This window comes from Eulemur rufifrons, chromosome 6 (genome assembly GCF_041146395.1).
Source record: "Eulemur rufifrons isolate Redbay chromosome 6, OSU_ERuf_1, whole genome shotgun sequence".
In the NCBI taxonomy this organism is placed as follows: Eukaryota; Metazoa; Chordata; class Mammalia; order Primates; family Lemuridae; genus Eulemur; species Eulemur rufifrons.
In genome coordinates this window covers 18,264,041-18,279,295 of record NC_090988.1, presented here as the reverse complement: position 1 = coordinate 18,279,295, position 15,255 = coordinate 18,264,041, and the positions used below count along the sequence as shown (strand labels likewise).

Here is a 15,255-nt window from a genome sequence, read left to right as displayed (position 1 = left end):
CTCTGAACAAAGTCTCATACTAACCCTAATACATAGGACACGAATAAAAGAGGATCTACTCTGGTTAAACTTGAGTAGAAGGTTCAAAAATGGACAAAACTTTTTGGAAACATTAGTTCTGGAGAACGGTTTGGAAATCACGGGGACAGCAAAAAGAGCAGTGAAGTAGGAGTTGGAATTCAGAGTTCAATTCCAGGCTCTGTCTCTAAGATGTGTCTGTGGGCTTGGGCAAATCATTTTACCCCTCTGGTCCTCAATGTTTTCACCTATTAAATAAAGGTGTGCCTGTACACGGCATGAAAGCAGAGTTACCAAGACAAGGCTCTCGCTGTGCCAATTCCTAATTAGAACTCTGGGAGATTTTGGTTTTGCCTTTTCAAAAATTTTTATTTAAGTTCTAAAATTATTCACATAAAATAAATCAGAATCACTACCAGTCAGATAACTCTCAATCTTGGACAATTAAAGTAATCAAGCCATACAGTTCTACAGTGCTATAAAATATATATTGGACCATATGATAATAAGCAGAGATACATGTACTACATTTGAGATAACCTTGGTGAATTAGCCCATGTTTCTTTCTTTCCTTTTTTTTTTTTTTTTTTTGCTCAGACTTTATTCAGCATCAGAATATTACTTTCCTTCTTAAATTAAATAGCAATTAAATATATTACACTAAAGCATACCACCACTGCCCAGAAACGCCTTGGCATTTGCTACCAATATTTTCACTACTGGTAAAGTCAATGTTTCCTACTGTTAGGGACACTAAATAATCAATAACATTGGTATTAATTTCCATCGCACTTACAGAATAGTAGAATAAACGAGATGGAATGTGATGCAAGCCACAATTAAGTTAAACTAATTAAACCATAAACTACAACTTAACTGGGAAGACAGGAGCACAGAAACCAAGAATCCAAGTCTAAGAAATGTTGTGTACATTATCCAAATTTGATCACAGCCTAGAGAAGCCTGAGGAGACGTGATGACCAAATGCAACGTGGTATCCTGGATGGGATCCTAACACAGCAAAAGTATATTAGGTAAAAAACTAAGGTAATCTGAATAAAGTATGCACTTCACTTGATAATAATGAATTAATATTGGTCCATTAATTATGACAAGTATATCATACTAATACGATATATTAATAATAGAGGAAACTAAGTGTGGGGCACTTGGGAACTGTGTACTATATTGGCAACTTTTCTGTAAAACTATTCCAAAATAAAAAGTTTATTAAAATTTTGAAACAAGCATATGCATCTACCTCATTTGAAATATCATAATAAAATACTCTGTTCTTCTGACACTACATTCAAATTCAGCCCCAAACTGTTTTGCTAAAAAACTTCATTTAATGTCAGAAGGACCAGACTAAAAAAAGTCTTCTGCTCTTTCATCAATTCGAAAACCAGAAAGCCTCGTAAACTTAACATTTTTCACTAGACATATATCCAAGGTCAAAATGGGTTTCCACATGAACATTTTAGAATCTTATTAAAAATTTAGTACTGGAGAATCCTTTTTATCTTTTTTTAAACATAGTTTTGTGAACCTGATTATAAAGTCACAGGCTATTGAGTTTTGCCTTACAGTGAAAGGCTGGGAAATGGTTTTTCTCAACTGGATTGCTTCCTTTTACTTAATAATGTAAGTTAAGGAATTCATCATGGTTTTTTGTTTGCTTGTACTGCCAGAAAGCAAAAGCTAAGTGAAATGTGGTAGCGCTGGTTAGTCTAAGTTTTCTGGTAAAATAATTCCATCTCCCTTCTTCCCCATACTATTTGGGCTCTTATTCTCTTTAATGTGTTTTAAAGTTTTAATCTATCAATCTTTTACTAAAGATACCTGAAATTCTTTCTGAAAGTAGACTTTTTAAAAAATCACCAATATTTACCAGAGTAAGGACAAGAAATTCATTAAGAAAAATAATCATATTAATATTTCTCCTTAGCAAGAGTTTCCCTGCTTTCCTTTTATTCGAGTTTTTTGTTTAAAAACAAAAAAGCTTTACTGAGATATTATTCACATACCATATAATTCACCAATTTAAAGTGTAAAATTCAATGTTTTTAATATATTCACAGGGTAGTGCAATCATCACAACAATCTAATTTTGAATAGACTGCCCCCCCTACAAGAAACCCCAAACCCATTCGGCTGTCACTACCTATTCCCCCTACAACCAACCCTCCACCAGCCCTAAGCAGCCACTAATCTACTTTCTGTCTAAAAATTTGCCTATACTTAATATTTCATCTAAATGAGATCATATAATACGTGGTCCTATTGTGACTTGCTTCTTTCACTAAGCATAATGTTTTCAAGGGGCATCCATGTTGCAGCATGTACCAGTACTTCATTGCTTTTTATTGTATGGATACACCAATTTTAATTATCTATTCATCAGCTGATGGACATTTAGGTTGCTTCTACTTTTTGGCTATTATCAATAGTGCTGCTATGAACATTCATGTAAAATTTTTATGTGGATGTGTTTTCATTTCTCTTGGGTTTATATCTAGGAATGGAATTGCTGGGTCACATGGTAAATCCACATTTAACATTTTCTGGAACATTTAGCATTCTGAAGAAATGCCAAAGTGACTGCATCATTTTACATTCTCACCAGCAATGCAAGACTTCTAATTTCTCCACATCCTAACCAACACTTGTTATTGTCCATCTTTTTCTTATAATAACCATCCTAGTGTTTAAGTGGTATCTCACTGTGGTTTTGTTTTGCATTTTCCTAATGACTAATGATATTGAGCAACTTTTCAATATGTTTATTGGCCAGCTACATACATTCTTTGAAGAAAAATATATTCAAATATTTTATCTATTTTTTAATTGAGTTATTAGTCTTTTTATTATTGAGTTTGTAAGGGTTTTTATATATCCTGGATACAAGTCCCTTATCAGATACATAATTCGCAAATATTTTCTCCCATTCCGTGGGTTGTCTTTTCACTTTTCTGATGGCACTGTCTGCAACACAAAACTTTTAAATTTTGATATAGTCCAATTCATCTATTTTCCTCTTTGTCCCTTGGGCATTTGGTGTTGTGTTTAAGAAGCCACTGCCTAACTCCAGATCAGAAAGATTTACTCCTGTTTTCTTCTCAGAGTTTCACAGTTTTAGCTCTTACATTTATGTCTGTGATGCATTTGGAGTTAATTTGTGTGGATGGCATAAAGCAAAGGTCCCACTTCACTCATTTGCTTGTGGATATCCAGTGGTCCCAGCACCATCTGTTGAAAAGACTGCTCTCTTTCTCCATTGAATTTTATTGGCACCCTTGCCAAAAGTCAAATGATCATAAATGTAAGGTTTCATTTCTGAACTCTTAAATCTATTGCATTGATCTATATGTCTGTTCGTATGCCAGTACCACACTATCTTGTTTCTTCTAGCTCTTGATATTCCAGATATTGATAGTCATCTTCTTCTGTTAAGGTTGGTGTTTATTACACAAAACAACAGGTTTGGTAAAGTTATGTAAGCACCCTGTCTGTACAGGACCTAGGACCCGGGACCAGAACCCAGAACCCAGTCGTGTTTTCAGCAATCGTTAATGAACCAAACCAAAAAGATCTATGATTATGGTTTAGTGGAAAGTCCTTCTGTTATTTGTTTTTATTAAGTGCCCAGGTAGCTCCATCAGTAGAGCATGAGACTCTTAATCTCAAGGTTGCGGGTTTGAGCTCCCCCCATTGGATGCATGCTTTTTTTCTCTTATACCCATGGCTGCAGAGAAGGGTGAGAAACCCAGGATTCTCAAGTCCTTGCCTAGTAAATGTTTGGGACTTGGCACACCCGTAAACTCAAAACTTTGCGAGGCTAAGGCTGGAGGATCGCTTGAGCCCAGGAGTTTGAGACCAGCCTGCACAACACAGTGAGACCCCGTCTCCACAGAAAATTTTAGCCAGGCATGGTGGCATGTACCTGTAATCTCAGCTACTTGAGAGGCTGAGCCAGGAGGATCACTTGAGCCCAGGAGTTTGAGGTTACAGTAAGCTATGATGGCACTTTAGCCCAGGCACCAGAGCGAGACCCTGTCGCTATTTTTTTTAAAAAAAGTCAACGGATAAAGCAAATATTAAAGATTGGTTTGCGACAGGGCACAGTGGCTCACAGCTATAATCCCAGCACTCTGGGAGGCCGAGGCTGGAGGATCACTTGAGGTCAGGAGTTCGAGACCAGCCTGAGCAAGACCAAGACCCCATCTCTACTAATAATAGAAAAATTTGCCAGGTGTGGTGTCACACTCCTGTAATCCTAGCTACTCGGGAGGCTGAGGCAGGAGGATCACTTGAGCCAAGGAGTTTGAGGTTGCTGTGAGCTAGGCTGACACGACAGCACTCTAGCCCAGGTGACAGAATGAGACTCCGTCTCAAAAAGAAAAAATTGGTTTTGACAATAAACTAAGAAATTCACAAAATAACAACAGAGAAATAGAATTAAGACAGACTAGAGTAACAGTTCTAAATGGGATGACCAGTCCAAACTATTATCCAATTGATTCATTCATTGAGTGTATGTTTACATCCCAACTATTTCCAAAAAAAAAAAAAAAAAAAAAAAAAAAAAGACTGAGGTGTTTACAATATATAAAACATGTAAAATAGGATAATTAAAAATAAAAACAAATGGGTTCTTTCATCCTTATTTTCTCAAAACCACAGGGCCTTGGGAAAAGGCCAGGTATTTCCAGATGGTCAGGCATGCAAAGTCTTCATGAGCATCAAGTCCATTAGTCTACAAGCAGCACACAAATGGGCAAAGTTCTTACGTGTTGAGCTCTTCACAGAAGAACAGATATGGGGAATTCTGGCCCTCACCTCCCAAGACCTCTGCTTTTTAACCAAACAAGGAGGAAGAAAGCTAGAGTTTCCTTGTCCTCTGCTTCCTCCAAAGTAGGTCAGGTCTGTGTATAATTATTGGGTTTCACATTCCTTCAGAAAAAGAAGAGATGTCAATTTATGGAGGTTTTTAACAAACAGCAAATTTAGCCTGGGGGTTGAGGGAAAACAGTGTCGCTGCTGACCAAAAAAAAAAAAATCAATAAATAAATTAAGAATATTGTTTTTAACAATAGTAAAGCCAATTTTCAGACAGGTAGGATAAGAGGCCTAATTTCTCATTCTAAGGCTACAACCACTAAACTTGAACTTGTGGATGAATTCTCCTATTTTCATCTTCTTCCTTGGACATTCTCTATATAGCAAAATTAAAGGTGAAGAGACTCAGAAGAAAATTCAAGATACATTTACTGAAAGACTTTCTGTATACAAGCATGTGCCAAAAGAGTAAGAACTGCTATTTGGGGAGCAGGAGGAAGTAGGAGTCCGGAGGGGCTGCAACTCGGATCGGAGGAGGCAGGAATGGGAGTACGAGCAGGAGCAGGATAAGCACATGGCTGGGATCACCACCGAGGCCGTGAAGCACAAGATCCAGGTTCTACAACAGCAGGCTGTGATGCAGACAAGAGAGCCAAGCACCTCCAGCGGGAAATGGACAAAGAAAGGCGGGCCCGGGAACAGGCTGAGGCTGAGGTGGCCTCCTTGAACCGTAGGATCCAGCTGGTTGAAGAGGAGCTAGATGGTGCTCAGTAGCGCTGGGCCACTGCCCTGCAAACGCTGGAGGAAGCGGGAAAAGCTGCTGATGAGTGAGAGAGGTAGAAAGGTGACTGAAAACCGGGCCTTAAAAGATGAAGAAAAGATGGAACGCCAGGAAATCCAACTCAAAGAAGCTAAACACGTTGCAGAAGAGGCAGATAGGAAGTATGAAGAGGTGGCTCCTAAGCTGGTGATTACTAAAGGAGACTTGGAACATACAGAGGAACGAGCTGAGCTGGCAGAGTCCCATCGCCGAGAGATGGATAAGCACGTCAGATTGATGGACCAGAACCTGAAGTGTTTGAGCACCGCTCAAGAAAAGTATTCTTAGAAAGAAGACAAATATGAGGAAGAGATAAAGATTCTTACTGATAAACTCAAGGAGGCAGAGACCCATGCTGAGTTGGCTGAGAGATGAGCCAAGCTGGAAAACACAATTGATGATCTGAAAGATGAGCTCTATGCCCAGAAACAGAAGTACAAGGACATTAGCAAGGAGCTGGACCATGCCCTCAATAACATGACCTCTGTATAACTGCCACCACTTCTGCTCTGTTTGGGATCTGCCCCCTTTCCTTAGGGACCCCAACGCCCCACTTGCTCTGGATTCCATTTAGGTCAGCCTGGCTGGACCCCAACACATTAGGATGGGGGGACACAAAGCAACTTATATATTCTCTTCCACCCCTACCCCAAATTAAAATGTTAAGCTGTTGGAGAAAAATTTAAAAAAGAACTACTATGTGCATTATCAAAATTCTTTCTTTAGAAAAAGAATCACTGAAGAGTTCCTTGCAACAACACCGTTATAACAATTTTTATTGTAAAAAATGTCATATTCAAACCATAGTTCCTTATGTGCTCTTCCATTCCACAGCACCCACCACCCCAAGAAAACTACTATCCTGAAGTTTACTCATCATTTGCTTTTCCTTTCAATTTTATCATATATGTGAACACCAAAAACCATATAGCTTAGATTTGCCTGTTTTTAAACTTTATGCAAATAGAATCATACTTATTATTCTTAATTGCCTTTTTTGATCCCTATTTGTAATATTCCCCAATGAAGATGCATGTAGTGGTACTTAATTCACATTATGCTAAACAGTCATCCTTTTATGTATATACCAACTGTATTTATCCTTTACAGTTGCTAGACATTTGAGTTGTTTGGATATTCTGCTACTATGAACAATACTTTAAATAAATATTGTCATACATGTCTCTCAGGCCATGAGTGCAAGAGTTTCCCTAGAGTATATACTTAGGAATTGTAAATAAAGCCAAATTGTCTTCCAAATGGTTGTACCCAACAGTAGGAATGTTCTTACCACTCCATGTCATCTCCAACAACTTTTTTTTATCTTAACTTTTTTATCCAACAAATTATTTTATCTTATCTTATTATTTAGAGACAGGGTCTTGCTCTGTCACCCAGGCTGGAGGGCAGGGGCATAATCATACCTGTAAAGATCCTCAATCTTTTTAGCAAATGAGGAAATGCAAATTAAAACAGTGAGGAACTATTTATGTCTCCCTTCCCTGCCCCCACCATCAGAACAAGAACAATTAAAATTTACAGTTGGCTGGGCTCATGCCTATAATCCCAGCACTTTGCGAGGCCGAGATGGGAGGAGCATTTGAGCTCAGGAGTTTGAGACTAGCCTGGGCAACATAGTGAGACCCCCATCTCTACAAAAAATTTAAAAATTAGCTGGGCATGGTGGTGTGTACCTATAGTCCTAGCTACTTGGAAGGCTGAGGCAGGAAAATCACTTGAGTCCAGAAGTTCAAAATCAACCTTAGCGATACAGTGAGATCCCATCTCTACCAAAACAAGAAAAAAGACAAATTAGCCAGGTGTAGTGGCGTGCACTTGTAGTCCCAACTACTAGGGAGGCTAAGGTGGGAGGACTACTTGAGCTTAGGAGTTAAAGGTTGCAGTGAGCTATGATGGTGGCACTGCACTCTAGCCCAGGCAACAGAATGAGACCCTGTCTCAAAAAAAAAGTTTGAGAACCACTAAATCAGACACGTGTGGTATCTTCTCATCTCTATGTCACTAAACCTCTTGTGTGTTCCATCTCTTCTTTCTCTGTACTAAATTCTGGAAATTTTCTTCAGATCTATCTTCCAGCTCACTAAATCATTCTTCAGCTCCATCTAATCTGTATCATTTTTCCATCGTGTTTTTCAACTACAAATATTCTTCAACTTACGATGGGGTTACGTACCAATAAACCCATCTTAAGTTGAAAATACCTTAGCCTACAGTTGAGCAAAATCATCTAACACAAAGCCTATTTCATAATAAAGTGCTGACAGTTGAGCAAAATCATTTAATACAAAGTCTATTTTATAATAAAGTGCTAAACATCTCATGTAATCTATTGAATACTGTACTGAAGTATGGTTTGTACTAAACGCACACTGCTTTCACACCACTGTAAAGTCTGAAGACCCTAAATCAAACCATCATAAGTCAGGGACTATCTGTATGTTTTTTACTTCTAGAAGTTCTGCTGACATTGAGTTCCTCTTTCACACATTCCTCATCAATTTTGAGAGTCTCTTCATCATATTTTTAACCCCCTCTTTTATTTCTTTATACCTCTGTAGTCTTTATGAGACTGATGGTTACTGCTGATGTTTTAGTTGTTATCACAAAATATAGTAGATTAAAACAACAGGGTGCAGTGTTACATGCCTGTAGGCCCAGCTACTCAGGAGGCTGGGGCAGAATGACAGCTTTAGCCCAGGAGCTCAAGTCCCGCCTAGGCAACATAGTGAGACCTTGTCTCTGAAAAAAACACAACCACCACCACCACTTATTTTGCTCACAAATTAGCAACCTAATCAGGGCTCAGAGAGGAGGGCTTGCCTCTGCCCCATGTGGCATCACCTAGGGCAGCTTGACAGGGTGCTGGAGGATCCACTTTCAAGATGGCTTACTTACAAGGCTGGCACATTAGTGCTGGGAGCTTAGCTGGTGCCACTGAGCTGAGGCCTCAGTTACTTTCCACCTGGCTCCTTCCATGTGCTTCTTCATAGCATGGTGATGGGTTACAAGAATGAGTATCCCAAGTGAATAAAGAAGAAATGTGTGGTATTTTTATGACTTAGCCTCAGAAATGACACAGTATCACTTCTGTCTCATTCTTTTGGTCAAAGCAGTCACAAAGGCCTGCCCAGGTTCAATGGAAGGAGATAGAGACTCTACTTCTTGATGGTACAATAGCAAAGTTCCAGAAGAGCACATGGGTCAGGAACTACTGCTGAAGCCATATTCAGAAAACATAATCTCCCACATCTAGCTCATAGTTGCTTGTTTTCTTGTACAAACTCACATCTCTTGCAACTTCATCTATAAAAATTCTTTGAGGCCTGACTATAAAGTGTGTCTCCGTAGGGCTATGAACTTGATTCTTCCAGACACCTAGAGATCCTAACCAACTGGGAAGACTTTCAACTAAGTTTTCAGTTTAGAGATTTTCTGGCCTTACGAGTAATATAAAATCTGGTTGCAAATCCATGTGAGTATGGGCATCTGCTTAGGCAGTTTCAAGGGAGACATTTTCCCCCTCTCCATCCTGAACCAAGACAGTTCACAGTTAAACCTCTGCATGCAGAACATCTTTTTTCCTACTCATCCACTGAGGAATTCACCCCTCCAGGTCCCAGTTCTATCAGGGTAATCGCTAATATGACCCTCCCCTGGCGCCTGGGCACTATTTGTCTCTTCTTCCTCCCCTGTGCTCTAATCCTACAAGAAACGCTCAGAACACACACGAAGGGCCTACTCTACCTTATGAATCATGTTTTCTGATTCTTTCAGGACTTCAACTGTTTTTCTTATATCAGTTCCAGAATTTTATATATATTTTTTATATATATATTCACATGTTTTTTCCTTTCTATAGCTTCATTTTAAAATGTTCTGGCCAGAAGGGATTTGTCTGCACATCTAATCTACTACATTACTGAAAAAGAAATTACTCATTAATTTTAAGCTATTTCATTTATTAAAAATTGACCAATAATTTCAGGAATGCACCTGTATTTTAAAAGGTAGCCATGTAAAATATCATATATAATTTGAATGAAAATGGTTTGGAAATGGTCTTTAATTAATATATTTTCTATAAAGCATTAAGGGAACTTAAACTTATTAGCAATGCTAACTTTCTGTCCCAGATTCTTCATAGCTTTTAAACACTACTGGGGTCTGTGCCCCCGTACATATTTTAAACATGGTTTAGAATAGTACCACAACCCAAGGAAAAGGAAATTTTACTGATTAAAAGGAAAAGCAGGTTGGGCGCAGTGGCTCATGCCTGTAATACTAGCACTGTGGGAGGCCACAGTGGGAGGACTGCTTGAGGTCAGGAGTTCGAGACCAGAGTGGGCAAGAGCACGAGCCCATCTCCACTAGAAATAAAAAAATTAGCTGGGTGTTGTGGCGCATGCCTGTAGTCCCAGGTACTCAGGAGGCTGAGGCAGGAGGATCGCTTGAGCCTAGGAGTTTGTGGTTGCAGCGAGCTATGATGACACCACTGTACTCTAACCAGGACGACAAAGCAAGATTCTGTCTCAAAAAAAAAAAAAAAGCAGGGCAAAGAATTAAAAAGCCAGGAAACTATTTCTGGGGCCAATGTTTTAAGTCCACAAAAAAAAAAAGAAAAAGAAAAAAAGAAAAAGATGAAGTCAATGTGTTGTAAGAAGAGATAAATTCAAATTCCCTTTGGCAGAATGAAAATTAATTAAGTGTATTTAATATGCACATGCATTTTTTGAAACGGATACTGTTACTATAATGTTAAAAATTAAACCATGGTAGCATTCAAGGTGCAAAAGAAGCAGCAGTTTGTAGGGGGAAAATGGTGTAAACAACTAGGCTAAAAACCTTTAAATGTTTGATCTCCCCATCATGCTAAAAGCAATGGTTACAAATTACCATATTCCCAAAAAGATGACAAACAAACTCCTATATTCCAGAGGAGAAATGGCTATAATGGCTGTTAGTCGGCACTGGCAGGAGGCTTAACAAGTCACTTGAACAGACCATTTATTGTTCTTCATCTTGCACAATATGACCTTTCCAGTTCAGCCTGCTAAACGTCACAGTAGTCCATGAAGGGAAAATCCACATGGAAGCAAATTCCAAAATGCAATTTACCCCATAGGCAGCATGCATCTCCAGATTCTTCATCCTACTTCACTCCACTCCCTTCTGGGTCATAACAGAATTTGGCAGATGTTAGAATTTGCTATGTATAAACCCTGGAGCCCAGATTAGAAAGCTCAGCAAAGTATGCAGTTTGCGTTGGCAAAAAATGGTTGCTTTGTGTACTGGCTTGGATTTGCTAACTTAGAATATCTACAGCTTCAAAAATGTGTCTAAGACAGTTGAAATTTTAAAAATGAGAAAAAACACACATGTCACACACATCCCAACACAGGCTTACAAGTTTTCTGAGACCATTCTTCTCTCCATACTGACAGAATACCAAGGCCATTATGCAATTTGTGGTTTCTTCTCATAATTGAAGAAATTGATAGCTTTTGGATACAAAAATTAGATAGATTTACCCTGAGATGTTCTCTTAGCCTTGGATCTCTGTGCATAGATTCCAAAAGTACCAGTTACCACATTCTCAAATAGGGACCTACAAAATTCACTGGCAATCTTTCTTCATAGCAAAACTTCAAAAATGTCTTTGGAAGAGTTTTCTACGTGTGCACAGAGCTTACAACAAATCCCTATTATACAATAGTTTGTATTTACCAAGTTAATGGGATTCATCTATACTAGATTGCATCTCATACCTTATTGATAGTTGTGTTCCTAATGTTAAAATCAAAGTGTTAGGCATCAAAACAAGGTAGAAAAGAGAGTAAATAAGATATATTTAGCCTAATGAGATGTTACCAAGTTTAAAGAGTTAAACCTGGAAGAAGTAATTGCTCGGCTGGAATTATAAATGATCTGATATATGCAGAGTTGGAAGGCAAAGTTACATTCTCCAGTTTTAGGCAATATAAATCTAATCCATAACACAGTAACGAAGTGTCCCATCTGAATAACAAGGGTATTCATATAATATTCACTATAGCCTAGAAATTAGTTGATCTTACTAGTTGGTTGGCCCTTGTAAATTACCATGATGCTTGCTTGTCCATCTGGACATTAAAATGCTAGTCAGTACAGAGGGTCAATATACTTCAATCTGCTTTGGTCTGCTCCACATCAAACATTTTTGGCCTCCATTTGTTCACTGTATCTTTAGAAAGAACCTTCATATACGTCAAATAAAAACAAATTAATAAGAAACCTAAGCTTGCATTTATGATACTAAGAAAACTGGGTTTTTCTTTTTTCTAAAATTTGCATTTATTTAGAACAATAATGAACATACATAAAGAAAAGCTATTGTTTTAAACAAAGAGATACTTTGTAAAGTCCTTTAGTACAGATTAGGAATACAATTAATGCCTGTTCAATAAATAGAATAATCATTAATACAAATAAAAAGGCCTTCATTGCCTCCTGCACAGAAATTGAAGAACTTACTGACATTAACCTCAATCCAGTATCTCAGATGCAGGCTTTAGAGAGAAAATCAGTTTATAATTTCAGATAGCTCTAACTGTCACATAACCAGATCTTCTGTCCACTTTTCCTCCTTTCTCTGAAGAATGATTTTCAAAAATTACACTCCAAATGGCTTGCAATGTCAGGTAAGATACTTCCAATGCTATAAAAAGTGCAGAAAGAAGAAAGAGCCTGGGCTTGGGCAAGAGAATGAAATTGGCATCTTAATTTTGCCACTTAGTTTATCTGTAATAAACAACTACTTTAATAAGGTTGCTGTAAAGGTTAAAACATAAAGCAGCTAGAACAGTAGCTGGCACAGAATGGATAGCTAATAGATATTAGCTGTTCTTATTGCTATTATTATTATTACTACTATTATTATACTTTCCCTGATCAGGTCCCTACCCCATTTTCTGGTAATTCCAAACATCTATTACTTTCTTTAAACCTTCTAACCAACCTCAGACCCCTAACTTTCAACAAATGATCTAGCTTTGAGCTTAACAGAGAAAACAGACAATTTCTTTATGTTTCTATACATCTTCATGCACCCCAAGCTTTTCTTTTCTCTTTTATCCCAAAATTAGGTCTTTCCTCCATCCTCGGGCATGTAATAAGTGCCCAGTAAGTGTTAGTCACTAGCTGTTGTCATCATTATCAACCTCAAACAAAAGGAGCAGCAATTTCCAAACTCTGCATTATAGAAGACTGACTAATGCTCTAATTTCAGGGTTGGCATAACAACACTCATGCAATTATGAAGAATGGCTACTAGTTGTACTGGATTACTCTCCTCTTCATATTCAAAATCCATTTAGCTGTCATAAAGGAGGTCAAATTAAAAAAAAACAAAAACAAACAAACAAAAAAAACTACTGGTTCAAACTCATAGAAACAGAAAGTAGAATGGTGGTTTCCAGGGGCTGTGGGGAAGGGGAAATGGGGGCTTGTTTAATGGGTACAGAGTTTCAGTTTTGCAAGAGGCAAAGAGTTCTGGAGACCTATTGCACAACAATGTGAGTACTACTGGTACTGCACACAAAAATAGTTACGATGATAAGTTTCATGTCATGTATATTTTACCAAAAATCAAAAAAATCAAATTGGAACTAGCTCAGTGCCACCCCAATATGACCCCCACCAACCTTTGCCCGAACTTCATTTTCTAGAACCCTATTCAAATTAGGGTTAAAATTCATTTAGCCATTTCAATTTGTTCAAACAAATTCCTGGCTAGCATCTAACAGAAATGTATGTATCCTATGTCTTTAAAAAGATACAAAAGATAGCCTGTTGCTGAGGTACATTTTTTGGGTTAGGACTGAATATATTCTCGAAGATAACATCTGCTCCCTCAACCCAGCAGAAATAAATATAAAAATAATTCTTCAAGAATACCACTGAAACTGCCAATGGAATCTTCTCACATTTGTAAATAGGATCCTTGAGGCAGAGGTATGGAAGAGAATAAACATATACTAGAAAGTCCTCTTAACATAACCTGCTTTAATGAAACTCACCAAATGAAATCCATGTTGTAGGAAAAATTTTACCTGAGATGTGCATATTTATAAAAACTATGCATTAGATAAAGACCATCTATTTTTAGGAGGAAAAATATGCAGTAAAACTAGCACAGCAACAAACTAAAATGCAGGGAAAGGAGATAATAGTAAACCATTTTAACCAGAATAAGAAACTGCACTTTTGAGTATCATTTTTTAAACATTAAGTATTCACTCTACCTCAAAATGTTAAAGAATCATTATGCAGAGAATATAGTGTATTACAACACATGCAAATACATGTGAACCAAGCTGTTTGGCTGTACTCATAGAACTTACCTGTGGGTTTGGGTAGTACAACTCTCACTATAAACATGTAAAGGATGTTACCGCAACACAATACCGCGCGTAATGTTACAACTAGAAAGATCTTTGGAAATATCTTATTCTAACCCAATCCCCTTGTTTCACAAAAGATAAAACTAAAGCATTGTGGGGGTAAAAGCTAAGCACAAAATAAATTGTGAGATCCTAGCATACAAAAATTCAGTAACGTTGTAATAATAATTATTATTTTAAAAGAACACATTCAGAATAGCCACAAATTATCAGAAGTGAGGGAAAAAAACATTATAAAAATGTGTGAGGATTTTATGAAGAAAAATGTGAAATTTTACTGAAGCAGCTAGATGCCATGTACATCGATGAACCTAATATTGAAAAGACGTCAATTCTCCTTCTCTGTCTCTAAATAATCCACACTCTAGTCTCTCTTCCAAATGAGACTACAATAAGTAAAAGAAAATTCTCCTGTGTTGTGAGTAATAAGGGCAAGAGGACAGAGAAAAAAATATAAGAATAAACCAGGAAAACATGTCATCTTACCTAAGCAGTTTTTTAAATGCAGGTTTCTAGTCTATGATGCTCAGCCAATGGTACCTTTCCTTCTACATTTGGTTTTTGTTTTTTGCAAGTTCAAATGTGTCTCAGATGATGTGTTTCCAGGCAGTTTTCTATATTTGCTTTTAAAATCATTAAGGCCTTTTAAAATGCAAAGTGAACTTTGGAAACAATGTGGGCAGGCCAGAAACTAATCTAACATTGTAACTTTATAGCTCACCATATATTTATTTAAGGTCTGCATAACCTTGCAACTTGGTTTTCTGCCACTCTGCCTCTTGAAAACAAGCAGGATGTTGCAAGTTCAACACCAAAAAAAAAAAACAAACTATCCTTCTAAATCCCAGGAATAAAAAAAACCAGGTCAGCCCTCTGACACCTTCAGTTTCAAAAAGATAACACTATCAGGAAAATCCTAATAAAAATTGTAAATTAAAACTAAAGGCAACCCAAATTTTTTTCAACTAGTATGCTAGAGCTAAAGAAGGGATTGAGCAAATTAAAATGAAAAATTAAGACTTGACCCTGTGAAATTGTTAACTTCCTATTACTATGGACTTCCGAGTTTAAAATCTCATGTGCAGGTTTTGACAAACGAAGTAGGATAAAGCAGGACAA

At 37.5% G+C, this 15,255-nt stretch overlaps 1 protein-coding gene and 1 pseudogene across 5 annotated transcripts in view; one reads left to right on the top strand and one right to left on the bottom strand.

The window, feature by feature from the left end:
- The window catches only part of SIK3 (SIK family kinase 3), a 228,569-nt gene that overhangs the window by 114,472 nt on the left and 98,842 nt on the right, over positions 1 to 15,255 (bottom strand). Inside the window, exon 1 of one of the 5 annotated variants that reach the window (XM_069470856.1) lies at positions 14,623 to 14,675. The exons of the other annotated variants lie outside the window; for them this stretch is intronic. The gene's annotated coding sequence lies outside the window, so the exon portion shown is untranslated. Of the gene's footprint in view, positions 1 to 14,622; positions 14,676 to 15,255 lie in introns of those variants that run through there. 5 annotated transcript variants of the gene reach the window in all.
- Positions 5,327 to 6,207, top strand: LOC138383805 (tropomyosin alpha-3 chain pseudogene; annotated as a pseudogene).